The 15,729-nt window shown below is 34.6% G+C and overlaps 1 protein-coding gene and 1 non-coding gene across 3 annotated transcripts in view; both read right to left on the bottom strand.

Annotated features, from left to right (window-relative positions):
• The window catches only part of LOC111064200, a 241,592-nt gene that overhangs the window by 219,073 nt on the left and 6,790 nt on the right, over positions 1-15,729 (bottom strand). The gene's annotated exons all lie outside the window — the stretch shown is intronic.
• Positions 15,209-15,325, bottom strand: Trnal-caa. The gene is made up of 2 exons: positions 15,288-15,325; positions 15,209-15,254 (listed from the first exon to the last, which is right to left on the bottom strand). It is a non-coding gene; the product is annotated as a tRNA-Leu (tRNA).

Here is a 15,729-nt window from a genome sequence, read left to right as displayed (position 1 = left end):
ACCGAAACAGACACAAAGGTACGCCATCATGCACATGAAAATGGAAAGTTTTTGTGTGCTGCTCATGTGTCGTGTAATTTAAATACTCGAACTGACGATACGATTAGCTGTTACTTCCATAATTTTAGTGGATTTGACAGTCATTTTATTCTAAAAGCTCTCGGAAAATGTAAAAAAGAAATTTCCTGTATCGCCAATACATCAGAAAGATTTTTGACATTGACAGTGGGAAAAATCAAGTTTTTAGATTCATATAAATTTATGAATGAATCTTTAGAAGTATTAGTGCGCAACTTGGTAGATAGTACAGATATGGAATCGAAGTTCAAACGACTGTTTTCAGTATTTAATGACCCCGATCTCGAACAAAGGCAACTATTGTTGAAAAAAGGAGTATATCCCTATTCGTACATATCTTGCCCTGAAAAATTCACTGAGACTTCTCTCCCTCCGATAGAATGTTTTTATAATGATCTTAACGATACACCCCTCTCCCCCAAAGAATATGAGCATGCACAAAGAGTGTTCTCAACATTCAAGTTGAAATCTCTCGGCGAGTATCATGATTTCTATCTGTGCCTAGACGTCATGCTATTAGTTGAAGTTTTCGAAGAAATGAGGTCAACGCTTTTTAGGTCATATGGCCTCGATGTGACTCATTTTCTTTCGCTTGCTCATTACACTTGGAATTGTATGTTAAAGTTCACCCGGGTTGAACTCCAATTGATTAGCGATCCTGATATACATCTATTGTTTGAATCAGGAATGCGCGGTGGTGTTTCGTTTATTGGCAAGCGTTATTGCGAAGCCAATAACAAACACATCCCTGACACATACGATCCCACAAAACCAAGTAACTATTTGCTTTATATAGATTGTAATTCTTTGTATGCGCACTCTATGAATCAATTCTTACCTTATGGAAATTTCAAGTTCCTCTCAGAGGAAGAAATCCATGCTCTTGACTTTACAAATTTGGAGAGTGAATCAGAAACTGGTTATGTAATTGAATGTGATCTCAAGTACCCACAGGAGTTACATGATATGCATGCCAATTTCCCCCTCGCCCCACTTCATCAAATTCCTCCTAGTGAATTGTTCTCCGAGTACCAAACCAATGAGAACGGTCAAACTCTGACTAAAAAACTCATGAACACGCTTTTTGATCGAGAGAGGTACATTGTTCATTACATGAATTTGAAACTGTACCTTCAACTCGGATTGCAATTAACAAAGGTACATCGAGTCATTAGCTTTTCCCAATCGCCTTGGTTGAAGAACTACATTGAGTTCAATACCTGTAATAGGCAAGCCGCGAAAAATAAATTTGAAGTGTCCTTCTTTAAACAGATGAGTAACTTATGCTATGGAAAATCGATAGAGGGAAATCGAGATAAATGTAATGTTCAAATTATCACAGACGTCAAGCGTCTAGATAAGTACATTTCAAATCCCCTATGTAAACGCTGGCAGATAATAAGCTCGGATGTGATTGCGGTTTTCTCGCGAAAGTTGGAACTAAAAATGAATAAGCCAATCTATTCAGGTTTCTGCATTCTGGATTTGAGTAAACTGCACATGTATGATTTTTTCTATTGTAAATTGCAAAAAATCATACCATGGCAACGCATCCAGCTCTGCATGACTGATACAGATAGCTTCCTCTTATCATTGGAGACACCCGACGTCTACCAACTGATAAGAGAAAATCTAGAATTGTTTGACACTTCAAATTACCCAGCTGAGCACGAATGCTTCTCCAATGAGAGGAATAAAGTTGTAGGGAAATTTAAGGATGAGGCAGCTTCATTTCCTTTAAAATCTTTTCTTGGATTACGGGCGAAATTATATTCATATCTTGTAAATAATGAGAAGGAGGAAACTGTAAATAAGTGTGTGGCAAAAGGTGTGAAGACACATGTGAAAAATAGAAAACTTAGTTTTGACTTGTATAAAAAATGCTTGATTGAACGATGCCAACATATAGAAAAATGTAATATGTTGAGATCCTTCAATCATAACATGCATCAAATTGAATGCGCAAAGGTTTGTTTAAGCCCGTTCGATGACAAACGCTTTATTGCAGAGAACGGAATCGATACATTACCATTCGGTCACTACAAAATAGCAAACTGATGGCACAGATCAGTGTGTGTGTAACAAGCTAGTGACCAACACATCGAATTCTGTTTCAAGCGTGTCTTCACACAAAGAAGAAGAATGAGTAATATTAGAGCAAAATTAGCAGCAGAGCTTCACTCTGCTGCACGTGTAAATTACCCCACACGCAGATATGAGTTGAAGAATGAGAACGATTTATATCAATCAGATCTGATTGAGATGGGTAGCTTATCTAAATTCAATAAAGGATATCGTTATATTTTAGTTGTTATTAATTGTTTTACTAAGTACGCTTATTGTATACCTTTAAAGAATAAGACTGCACAAAGTGTTTATAATGCACTCGAACCCATTATTTGTAAGAATAGACATATGCGTTTTTTCCAGACAGATGGAGGGAAGGAGTATTTTAATAAGCATGTGAAAGATTTGTTAGATAAGTATAATATCAAGCATTATTCTGTTTTTACTGATAAGAAAGCTAGTATCGCTGAGAGATTTAATCGTACAATAAAATCAAAAATATATCGATCTTTAACTGAACGTGGGAGTAAAAACTGGGTTAATAACTTACAAAATATTGTAGATGATTATAACAATACAGTACACAGTAGCATTGGAATGCGACCTAAAGATGTAACTAAAAAACATCGTAAACGTGTTTTAGAATCACTAAACTCTGCATTTAATAGACGATTCAAATTAAAAGTGTTGAAACCAAAATATAAGCTAGGTGATATTGTGAGAATTTCTAAAAAGAAACAGATATTTGATAAAAAATATCTAATGAATTGGTCATCCGAATATTTCCGAATTGTGAGCATACATCCCACAAGACCTATCACTTACTCATTAGAAGATCTTAGTGGTGAGATAATACAGGGTAGGTTTTATCAAGAAGAAATTAAAAAAACGCATTTGAATGAATCTGAAAGAAATGTTTATTTGATAGAAAAAATATTGAGACAAGATAAGGATAAGTTGCTTGTGAAATGGATTGGATTTCCACAACCATCATTCATAAATCGAGAGAACTTATTAGAGTAAAATAATTAGAGTAAGATATGATGTAAATAATGTACATATCTATCCACATTTGTTGTAAATAATAGAGTAAGATCATATATGATGTAAATAATGTACATTATCTATCCACATTTGTTGTAAATAATTAGAGTAAGATATGATGTAAATAATGTACATTATCTATCCACATTTGTTGTAAATAATAGAGTAAGATCATATGATGTAAAGTAATAATTAGAGTAAGATCATATATATGATGTAAATAATGTACATTATCTATCCACATTTGTTGTAAATAATTAGAGTAAGATCATATGATGTAATAATGTACATTATCTATCCACATCTGTTGTAATATTCTTTACATTGTGTGTTTTTTAAATAAAAACAACTTGAATTGAATGTTGGCTCTTTCATTTCTCATTTTGTCATAGAGAAGTGCTAGTAGCATGTGGCACAAGGTGACTATATGTTGAATGGGTGAGTACATCTAGTCACCTAGAAACGCTTCATTACCGAGTGAACCAGACACATGAAACAGTTCTGTTTGTATATCTCACTTTCTCAACATGAACAAACTCGACATTGTAAATTTCGATAAGTTAATTGCACAAGAGGAAAAGCCTGTATGGTGTAAGAATGGAACATTGATACCGCATAACGCTAGAATTCTCATTGTAGGGCCGTCTGCATGTGGTAAAACGAATTTATTGTTCAACTTGATTTTTTCCAAAAATGGATTGAGATTTAAACATATTTATTTAAATACTAAAAGCCAATATCAAGATAAGTACTTGTTTTTAAGAAAAGTCTTTTCAAAAATGAAAGGTATTGAATTTCATGTCAATGATATTCCTGAGAGAATTCTCCACCCCAATAAATTGAAAAAATTTTCTCTCGCCATATTCGATGATTTACAACTTAGTCACACACCTCAAATAAGAGATTATTTTACTATGGGTAGACATCGTAATATTGATACAGCATATTTAATTCAAAGTTATGGTGCAACACAAAAACATTTCACCAGAGATAATGCAAATATGATTGTTATATTCAAAATTGATCAATTATCACTCAAATTAATACATAGAGACTATGTGGGTGAAGATATTTGCTTCAGAGATTTCAGTAAATTGTGTTCAAATGTGTGGAATTCTAAGAAGCATAGTTTTCTTACTATTATGACCGAATGTACAGCTAATAGTGGAAAATATAGACAGGGTCTGGATAACTTTATTGACATTCAGTAGAGAGTGAGTAGCAGTGAAAGAATGAGGATGTCTCGTAGAAGACAAAACGCTAGTGTTGCTCTAATCGATAAGATTAAGAAATTGAGGAAAGTTATTAGAGATAAACATAGAAGCATTGTACATTTTGAAAAGCAATCTGACAATTACAGAGAAAAACTTTTTAAACCGATTATCACACCTTTAGTTGAAATGGGGAAAACTAAATCTTCTCTCCACTCTGATCAGAGTTTTATACCAAAAAAGGAGGAACAAGAAGAAGAAGAAGAAGAAGACGAAAGTATGGAATTGGGAGAAAAACATGATGATGAAACAATAGAAGTTGCATCACCATCAGCAGCTGAAAAAGATCTAAGCATGAACGAATCAAGTATATTTAATTCAACTAGGCTTGAGAGTGATACAAGCGCTAACATAAAGAAGATAAAGAATCAAGTGCTTGCACAATATTTGTATACATTTCATAGTGAAAAATTGGATAACTCGATTCCTTATGGAATTTCCTACGATTCTGACCGAAAATTATATTTTATGGGTGAGATGGTTGTTAGCTTTGATAACTACTTCTTTTATATTGATAACGAAAAATTCCGAATTACACATGGACTATTAGAACTGTTATTTGCGCAAAGACCGAATTCATATCTCTTTGATGAAAAAGATCTAAATAAATACAAGAAGATTTTATCAATAACAAAAGTTCATTTGGATAGACGAGGATATGTGAAACGTAACAGTGGTGTAAAGTCTCGCTTAATTCAAATGCTGTTTCCTGTTAAAAAAACAAGTAAGAGAGGTTCTGGCTTATTGAAATTTGCAAAAAATACTTCTAGCAATAGAATTTACCAATATTATGACAACTATGACGAATTGGTTCAGAGACTTCATTTATTAAAATCATCAGAACTTGCGGGCACTCAGCTCATGATGTTGAGATCGCATCAATTATAGAAGAATTGCGTGAAGGTAAAATTATTGTTTAGTTGCAGAATGAGCGTGCACAGATTCGGAGGTAAAAGCGAGAGAGTCGCTGCGAAAAAAGACATTGTATGGAATGAACCAGATCTTACCAGTTTTAGTGAGAGAATAATACAGGCAATTAATCAACAGGGTGTTAGTGAATCTCTACATTCGTATTTAGATTCGCAATTATCTAATATAGTTAAGAATATTGGATTGAACAAGATCGAAAAGGAACACATCTTCAGTACATTACAACAGTTATCTGACACTATCGATAGGGGACTTAAAGAGAAATCTATCAATTTGGAGAATTCTCTTCATGATCTCAAATCAACAACAGAGATATTCAGATCACACTTGAATACGATCAACGATAATAAAGTTGACAAGAATTATTTGGATGAGAAATTGAAAGTTATCTCAGACAAGATTAAAGATTTGCAAGTATTAGATAGAAATTATCTGAATACTAGATTGAAACAGCTTAGCACAGAACTTTTTACTAGAGTAAATGAAACTCATTCATTATCTGTTGATAAGGAATATTTGGATAAAACTGTGCGGGCATTGAATAACATTGTTATAACAAAACAAGAGTTAGAAGATCGATTATCTGCAATGACTAATACGATAAAGACAAATCTTATGGAGGGGATTGAACAATTTGTTTCAAAAAACGATTTGAATACATTGCTAACTACGTTTAGCGAAACTTATGTATTGAAAAATGATCTGAGTAGTGAAATGCAAGCATTTATTAAGAAAGATGAATTACAAGCTACACTCAAATCAATTCGTGAGGAAATAGCAACTTCAATTAAAAATACAGAGAATGATGAAGTGACAAGATTACAATGTTCGGCTACATTCAACGATTATCTCACATTATTTATTCACCGAATAGCATACCAAATAGTGCGAAATTATGCGAAAGTTAGTTTCCATATGAATTGGATTGAAGCGAAATCTCATAATTTGACAGAAGATCAAGTAGGTGATTTAATAACTGATAAGATGGGATTAAGTATCTACGCCGATGTTCTAAAACCCTAAAGTTAGGATCATATCAATCTTTAACCGATTTTCACTATGCAAATTGCTTGGGAGAAATAGCTACATTCTATTTCAATCTTCACATGCATTTTTCCAAGCTGAAACAAGAGTATGTACGTGTTAATGTACGAATTAGAACAGAGATGCATTCGTCCTTGTGAACTCTGCAAAAACGTGTCGATACTCGAGTATTGAATTAGAGCGGAACTGCATTTGTCCTTGTAAGCTATGTGAACTGAAATTGCAAAACGTGACAATAGTGACGTATTGAATTAGAGCACAACAGCAATCGTGCTTGTATGCTCTCCGAAGTGAAATTTTGAAACATGTTAATCATCAGGTAAGAGCAGAATTGGTGCGTAATGATAACGCTCAAGCTTGTCTCACGCTAAGCAATCGTTGCTACATAGTGTTGTGAAAACTACAACAAGAAATGACAATGTTTTTCAGTTTGATAATATGTTAAGAATGTAAGATTTGGTGAGAATGATTTATATCAATATAGATTCAGAAAAAAACTTTGAATTCACTATTATTCTTCCAAAGAATATTCAACTATGCTTGCCACATAAAGAGTTTTGAAAAAGATGGGATTTGAATGTTACTACTGGACATATATTCTCGGAAGAATGATAAAATCTCATCTAGAATTTATGATAGTAAGAAGATCGTTTCACTTAAATCTCCCAGTGTTCATTGTGTGTACAACTCGCTGTCAAGATTATGTTTCAGTTAAATTTGAGAGTAAGATATTCATTTCACAAGAAGTTTGTTTCACTTAAATCTGGCAGTGTTCGTTGTATGTACAACCCATTGTCAAGAACATGTTTCAGTTAAGTTCGTTTCACTTGAATCTGTCAGTAGATTACCTCTCTCTCACACACATATCTCTCTCTCTACTATTAATCATCAAATAGACTATGACTAAATGTAATTGAGCATGACTAAATGTAATTGAGCATGACTAAATGTAATTAGCCATAACTATATTAACTAGAGCATGACAAGAGAGAGAGAGAGAGAGTATCATCTTCCTCTCCTTCTTCTTCTCTTCTTCTTCTCCTTCTTCTTCCTCTTCTTCTAGAGAGAGAGAGAGAGAGTATCATCTTCCTCTCCTTCTATCTATGACTAAATGTAATTAGCCATAACTATATTAACTAGAGCATGACAAGAGAGAGAGAGAGAGAGAGAGAGGTTCTTCTAAGGGGGCGGGGGAGGTGCGGGGAAGGTAGGATGGGTGCGGGGGGAGGGGGGAGGGGGGGTAAAGTCGCAAAAAAAAGCGTCAAAATCCGCGTACCCGTCTACTATATCAACAATCTGTCAAAATTAGTAGTTGAAGGAGAGTTGTATCTGTTTGCTGATGCTGCTTATATCTGTTGTACTAGTGCTGCTTCACACAGCACTAGTGTCTACTGGGAGCACTTGGGAGGAGGCCTACAAGAGTGCTTCAGTTGATTTGTCAAAAATAAAGAACTGGTTTGAAATGTGGAAAAAACGTTTATACCAATAGTTACAAGAAATCAAGCTGATCCAGGCTCACTAACACTAACGATGCATTCTTGTAATAATCCCAGGTCTGCTGGATGTAATTGTAGTATGATTGAGCGCGTTGATCATTACAAATACCTGGGCGTTATCTTGGATTCCAAGATAAGTTGGGTACAACATGTCCAGTGTGCTAATAATAGGCTCAGAAAGCTGCTTCACGCATTTTCAGAGCTTAGTAATGTTCTGAGTGTGGATCAGTGCAAAATAGTTCACTTTGCCTATGTCCAATCTATAATACTATATGGAATTCTAGCTTGGGGAGGGGCTTCCTCCTCAGTCATTGAGCCTCTTGCAGTCACCCAAAGATCAATTATAAAAACAATTTTAAAGAGAGACTTTAGATACCCAACAATACAATTGTTTATCGAATTTCCCGTACTGAATGTTAGACAGCTTTTTATTAAATCTTTGTTGATCCACATCAAACAATACAAAACGGAACTTCTGGGAGAAACAGTTAACCATAGCTACTCAACTCGCCACAGATCCAATAACAGCTTTGAGATAACTCAGCTGCCTCACGGCTCTGAATTGACAAATCCTTCATACCTGGCCCATATCTTGTACAGAAATGTGCCAGGGGTGATTAGGGAAGCAGAGGCGTTTAGTTTGGTAGTGTTTAGGAAGAGGGTGGACAGGTGTCTGTACCAGATGGTTGGGAAGCTTCAGAAGAACTACTCCAATCTCGTTAAGCTTGGTGACCAACACGACTTCAAGGTTTCCAGACAATTGATTGGTATTTATTTTATCATTGATATTACTGGTTTGACTGTTTTGCCTTTCTGGTTTATGCATTTTTCATTCTCTCTTCTGAGAATTTCTGGAATCCCTGCCACTGCGGTCTTCAAAAAAATATTGTTTTTTCTTCTTTATTTATTCTATTAATCAATCAATGTATTAAGTATACTTATTCCTACATACATATTACTACATACTCATTCTTAAATATACTACAGCACAATGTATTATCTATTTTATAATCAGAATATTAATAATACATCTACAATATAAGTGTTTTCTCTATTATTTACTTCTATGAGCAGATTAAGCTTATTATGTATGAAGTGGAACTCCCCCCCTACACACAGATGGATAGTCTAGTAGGGGGATTCCAAAATATGTTGTATATTGTATTTCTTATTCGTGTATTATGTTTTTTTCTGGAAATAAACTGAATTAACTAAATAATTTAATAATTTAAATTACAATAAAAAATTATTTTAATAATAATGTAATAATTTCTTCCATAAATACGCTAATGCTGATTCTGATTCCCAACAAGTCGCTCCCAATATCCACCAAGATGTTGGTGCACAAACATGGTGAACTGCACTGTAAAAGGTTCGTGAGAACAAACTTGGATCAGAGTTCACCATTGGATAATACACAGGGGGCCAATAGCGTTTCCAGCACACTTCTCAGACCTGACACTGCTGGATTTCCTCTTCAGGGACACAGGTTTAGTTGTATGTACCTCATTGTTTGAAAATCAATTATTTACATTACTATCATATATATGTAAAAAATATAGAACATAACTGAGTAGTAAATGAGCATAAGAAATTATATTTTTTGAAAAATTCTCAAAATCTAATTGTTTAGGATAATTCTCAATAATATGTAAAAAATATAGAACATCACTGAGTAGAGAATGAGCATGAGAAATAATTTTTTTTGAAAAATTCTCCAAATTAAATTTTTTGTGATAATTCTTAATCTGTCCAATACTTTAACACTTTCGCACCTTTCTTCTGCCTAACTGTATGTCTTCTGTTATGGATGAGACCATTAGAAGGATGGCAGGAGCCGAGGGGTCTCTAGTTAAGAAATTACAGTGGAGTGTACGCTTCTTCACATTGTGACAGACTAGTGATAATGTGATAATAATCGTGACAGACTAGTGATAAAGTGATAATGACTTTTTCCTACAGTTACGTTGAAAAGTGGCCATTGCTGCACTGATTACAGAACGCAAAGAATCACTTTTCCGCTCTAGTGCGGGAAAAATTTTTCTGCACTCCAGATTTGCAACATGGCAACGCAAAATACTTAGTAGGTTATATGGAGCAACAGTGCAGCAAAATCAAAATGAAGTTGGTAACAGTGACTGGGCTGCTATAGTTAGCAGAGATGCAACGAAGCACAACGCGCTAATTATTATTCATTATATATTATAACCAAGGACAACGAGTACTTTAGGATTTTAGGATTAAGGTTTTTATCAATAATAAAATTACACAGAAAAACATTTGATGCATTTCAGGCAATTTTACCCATAATTACCCACTTTTCATATTCAATGGTAACTGTAGGAAAAACTTAATGTGAAATACGTGCGCAAAGTTCTTCTGCTGCACTCAAGAAACCATTCCGCCCTCGCCTACGGCTCGGGCGTAAACGTTTCTTTCGGTGCAGCAAACTGTCACTTTGCGCACTAGTTGCACAAATAACTATTGTAGTTGTTGGAACAGTTATTTATATTAGATAACATACGCTTGTGATAATTCTGTATAAATTTAGTAGGCAGTGATCAGTTTATAGTAGTTTCTAGTTTACCTCTGTGTGTTATAGTGTTGTAAGTAATAAATCTAATAAGTATAAATTGCTTCAAGTGTTTTATCAGTGTAGAAAACCCGTAACACTATTCTTATTGTAATCACTAATCATAACAACTATACCAAGCCACACAAGGTTGAATGGTGGAGAAGTCGTTCAAATAGCCAGCCTAATATAGAAATCTCATTTCCTTCGCCTGGGATTTCGTTAACAAGGCAGAAGAAAATTACCATTATACTGAGAAATTTTCTTCAAAAAGCCATGTTGACACCGAGGATCCAAAAAACCGACAATTCCTTTTTTCGCACCCTTCCGAAAGAATATACCTGTGTTGGGTGTAGTTTGGAAGGGAAAGGGGTGATTGTTAAGGGTACTGAAGGGGGGAAGGTTTGTGAATATTTTATAAGAGTAGACACGAGGTCGCATCGATCCAACCCCTATTGATCTTCTCTCTCTTTTACTCGCTCACTCAATCACTCCCTCTCTATCACTCTCTCTTGCTCAGTCACTTTTCCTTTCTCACTTTCTATAACTCTATCTCCCTCTCCACCTTTCCTACTCTGCTATCTATTCTTCGCAAACTTTAGACTTGTTACACTTAGAATTCAAACACCACTTATCTCCAGCTCCTCTTCCAATCTTTTTCACCCTCCACCTACTCATCCTTCTCCTGTTCAATCTTCTTGTACCTCTCTTCCCACTCCACCTTCTAATACTCACTTCACATTTTTCTCTTCTTCGTCCTTTCATCTCACTCCATCTTCTAACAATTTCAATATTTTTTATTTCACATCTCAAGCCAATCTCAATCTGATTCTTTATTTATCTTCATACCTAGATAAATGTTATCTATTCTATAACTTTATAAATATATCTGGAATTGTGATTCCCCCTCTTCTTACTTCTCCTCCTTCCTCTGCTCTAACTAATTTTTCTTCATCATTTACTTCTTTCCTGCTCCTCTTCATTTACTTCTACTTCATCTCCTTCGCCTACTCTTCTTCTTACTGTTAAACCCCCTGAGTCATTCCTTTTGTTTATCCTTCACTTCATCATTGACATTCTTTCTCACTCTATTCATTTTCCTCCCTCCACTTAAAATCTTCAATTTCTCCTTCATAATTTCCTCCTTCCATGCTTTCTCTCTCAAGTTCATCAACGCTTTTTTTCATTCTTTCTCTTATTTCTAATTCAAATTCTTCATTTTTCTCCTCTTTCAGCTTCCCATTCTAAATTATTTGTCCTCTATTCACTTCCCATTCACCCCCTTCTACTTCTCCCCACATTCACCTTCTACTCCTCCTTCTCTCCTCCTCCTCCTCCTCCTCCTCTACCTCCTCATCCTCCTTCTCCTCCTTCTCCTCCTCCTCCTCATCATCACCCCACTCCTCTTCCTCATCGTCCTCCTTTTCCTCATCGTCCTCCTCCTTCTCCTCGTCAATTTTCCTATTTTGAGGCTTTGTTCTCCCTCCACTCCCACTCATATAACATAGTTTCTCCTCTTTCTCTCCTGACTTTTCTTAGTTTTCTTTCTACCTCGCCTCATCCTCTCTACCCACCACTATCATTTGCTTTTGTCCGCTTTATTTATTTAGGGTAACATCCCCCATAACTCTTGACTCGGCTGCAACAGTTCCACGAATAGTTGTTGCCACGGCCTTCAAGTTGCAGCTTTTCTCCATTATTCCCTCCATCTTTTGATGATTTCTATTTTTGACACCAATCAAAGAGTTCAAAAATGGCGTGACATCATTAGGAATGTGAGGAAAACACGGAAAAAGTGTAGGTGTGAGGAAAACTAACAACAGATGCTCAATAGGTTTATTTGATCTGTACTATATGAAACATCTACTGATTATTTCCTAGCTTTTCTCATCTTTCACAATTTACCCTTACAATGACTTTAACGTTATTTCCGTCTTTGTTGTTTATTTGACAAGGCTATTTCACATCCACTCTTATCTTACTCCTATCATTTCTTGTTTCCCAATCTTCTAATAGTCTGCATGCTTTTTTCTTCCTTGTCTTCCAATCCATTTTCAAATTTTATTCCAAGTACAGTAGAAGACTTTTAGACTTTGCTATCCTTGTCTGTCATTAGACAAAGCAGGTAGCTCTATCCTCTTCTAGTTCCGCAACGTTGCTAAACTGTTTGTGAACTCATTATGTAGAAATATGATGAACTCATACTGACGTTGAAAATAAATTCATATTTTAAAACGATATCAATCAATATTCAATTATTGCATGTATTGAATGTGAATGAATAAAAATTAATCAAAGAACTTATAATAAAATGAGAACTTATAATACGATGGACTCTCACCTTTAGAAATATTAGGATTGAATATTCATGAGGAACTTCTTCCATTGAACAGAGATAATGATGAAGTTGAGGATATTATTGATTCTAGGGAACAATACTGATTGATCAAAAAATTTTTAGTGAAAATCAACATGGAAAACTCAATGTTATTTGATGATAATGGTGAAGATCGTGCTAAATTTGCAGGAGAGTGTTTTCTGGAACTAGTTTCGATCAAAAATTTGTTTAACCTATAACATAGAGAGACAAATTGAAATAGTTTAAACAAAATGAATAGTAGCTATGCGTATACGCATGCATTGCTCTTTATATCAGAGGCTAGATAAAAAGATATATAACACACAAAAGACTCCGATATACCACAATGTACCCTTCACAACAACTCAGAAAGATCAAATTAGAGACTCGGTTCCATTGGCATCCTCTTCTTGTCAATAAAAATTATTGTCATACTAGCGAAAACAAAGGGAAGGATGTTTGGGGACGGCTTCAATTGGTCGGCATCTTGACAGGAACAGAACAAAAGAGAGGAAGAACAGAGCTGCCATTTGTGGGCTAATTAGCATTCATGGACTACCGCCTCTTAATTACACCCTTAGCGGTTCACGTGGCTGCTGAGTGGACCCTCTGGAGATTTCGGGTCACCCATCCACTCTGGGTCACGTTCGGCACATGCCACACCAGAGTGCTGTCCTAGACACTTTCACACACTCACTCACTCACTCACTCACTCCTACCTCACTCTTTCTCTCTCACTCTACATGTTGAAACATTGACACTCGAACTATGCTAACGAACACTATCTCGAAAACTCAATGAGTTTAGGGAAATTAATTGATATCGTCAGTATAAAGAAGGTCATATTAATGTCAAATAAGTATGTTATATTACGTCATATTAACGTTAAATAAGATGCTATATATTAACACTCAGTGTCTTCTGATTGGACGTTCTGATTCAGAACGTTCCTACATCCAAATCGTGTCACTAAAGTGAGGTTCACGTTATAATGGCCGTATTTGATTGACATTGGTATTGCTATCCTTGTCTATCATTCAAAAAGCAGATACTTTTCTAGCTCCGCAATGTTGCCAGCTATACTCTACATGTAAGCTATTCTCTACAGAAGTGGGAGAATCGGCAGCGCTGCTCCCCTATCTCTTTTCACTGCCATTATAACGTGTACCTCGCTATAGTTACAAAGGAATGAACTTACAAGTTTCTTTTTTAAGGGTGATGCCCACAAAAGCTTGTTGCTTGTGTTGGGTAATAGAAGGAATATTAAGATCCCTGTCATCATTTTTACATAAAAGTAACTAATTTTACAGACGGAAATGACTGAGATAATGCATTAATTCAAATACGAATGAATTAATAATTATTATTAAACGAAAATTCAAACTGAATATATTTCTTCTTTATTTATACATACGATAAGTACATTATAAAAATGATAGGGATAGAAAAAATAAGGTAACCTTGTGCTATTCCTCTCCCAAATTTATATAAGGCTACACATAGTCCGAAAAAGGTTAAGTAATAAAGCTGTTCACTTCACAAAATTTTCAGTCCTTAATTATTTTCACAAAGTAGATTTTTAAATTTAGATGTTTCAAAACCAAATTAATGGTTGATTAATTTGGATTTTCGTTTAATAATAATTATTAACTAGTTTTATTGTTCTTGACGTGATGTTGTATTGCCATTTCATTCTGTAAATTACATTTAATTGATCTCTATACAAAAATCCTTTGACATTGATTAATTCATTCTGGGATATTTCTATGTGTGAAAAAATTCGGCTGAATACGGTAGAATCTATGATCATTCACAAATTTGAAATCTTTACTTTCTAAGAAACTTTTACAGTAATCATAAATATTTATTAAACTGCTTAATGCAATAATATTTCCAATATTTTTTTTATTTCTAGGTTATATTAATTCCTATGTTGAGTACTATTTTCTTGGATTAGTAATATTCACTTCACTTGTGACCTATTTAATGTAGTGAATTGCTCATTTCATCTCATTAATTTTATTTTGCTGGTTCAATATTACTACACTTCTATATTTTTCAATTTAATTAGAATCTCTCAAAGTATTTCGATTTATAGCAATAGTAGAGAGGGAACAACGAAAAGAAAAAGAGCAAGATAAAGAAAAATATTAGAGAATGTGATAATTTGATACAATTTTTTTTCGGACCAAAATAAAATAGTATTTTGTGCAAAGTGGAAGTCAATTTCTCGTATTTCTACGAAAATTATCCATAAAAAAATCTTCAAGTTGCCATATTTTGTTCATTCACGGTAGAAAAAGCAAAGTTCATGTGGAATAGTACGGTTTTAGCAAGCAAAAAAATTTGTCAGAAGTGGGATTCGAACCCACGCCCTCAGATGAGGACCAGAACGCTCGCATCGAGTCAAACTCGATAAGGTCGACCTTGAGTCTGGCGCCTTAGACCGCTCGGCCATCCTGACACATGGAAAACGAATTGCGTAACTGCGTACGTTAATAGAATCACTGCCTAGGGGCAATTTAAGGGCATAGCAACATGTTGCTAGTGTAAACTCTGATCATCTACCGCGTTTACATGATCGAACACGAACAGTGAGTGGTACGTAAAGTAGACTATTCAGTGAATACTGTGAGAAATTTAACGGCACTATAATACTGTTCAATATTTTGTATATTATATATTCTATATTGTTGCACCAAGGTTGTATATTATATTAAATTCTATACTGTTGCGCCAAGAGAAATGTTTTATACATTATTCTTAATTATTTTTTCAAATGAAACCATCAGATCATTTAGCTAATTTAAATAGAAATTATTATCAATTACATTGTTTTCACACCGAAAAACAACAAAATTTAGATAT

The sequence above is a fragment of the Nilaparvata lugens genome, chromosome 10 (genome assembly GCF_014356525.2).
Source record: "Nilaparvata lugens isolate BPH chromosome 10, ASM1435652v1, whole genome shotgun sequence".
In the NCBI taxonomy this organism is placed as follows: domain Eukaryota; kingdom Metazoa; phylum Arthropoda; class Insecta; order Hemiptera; family Delphacidae; genus Nilaparvata; species Nilaparvata lugens.
The sequence above is the reverse complement of the archived record's forward strand: the minus strand, read 5'-3'. Positions and strand labels throughout refer to the sequence as shown.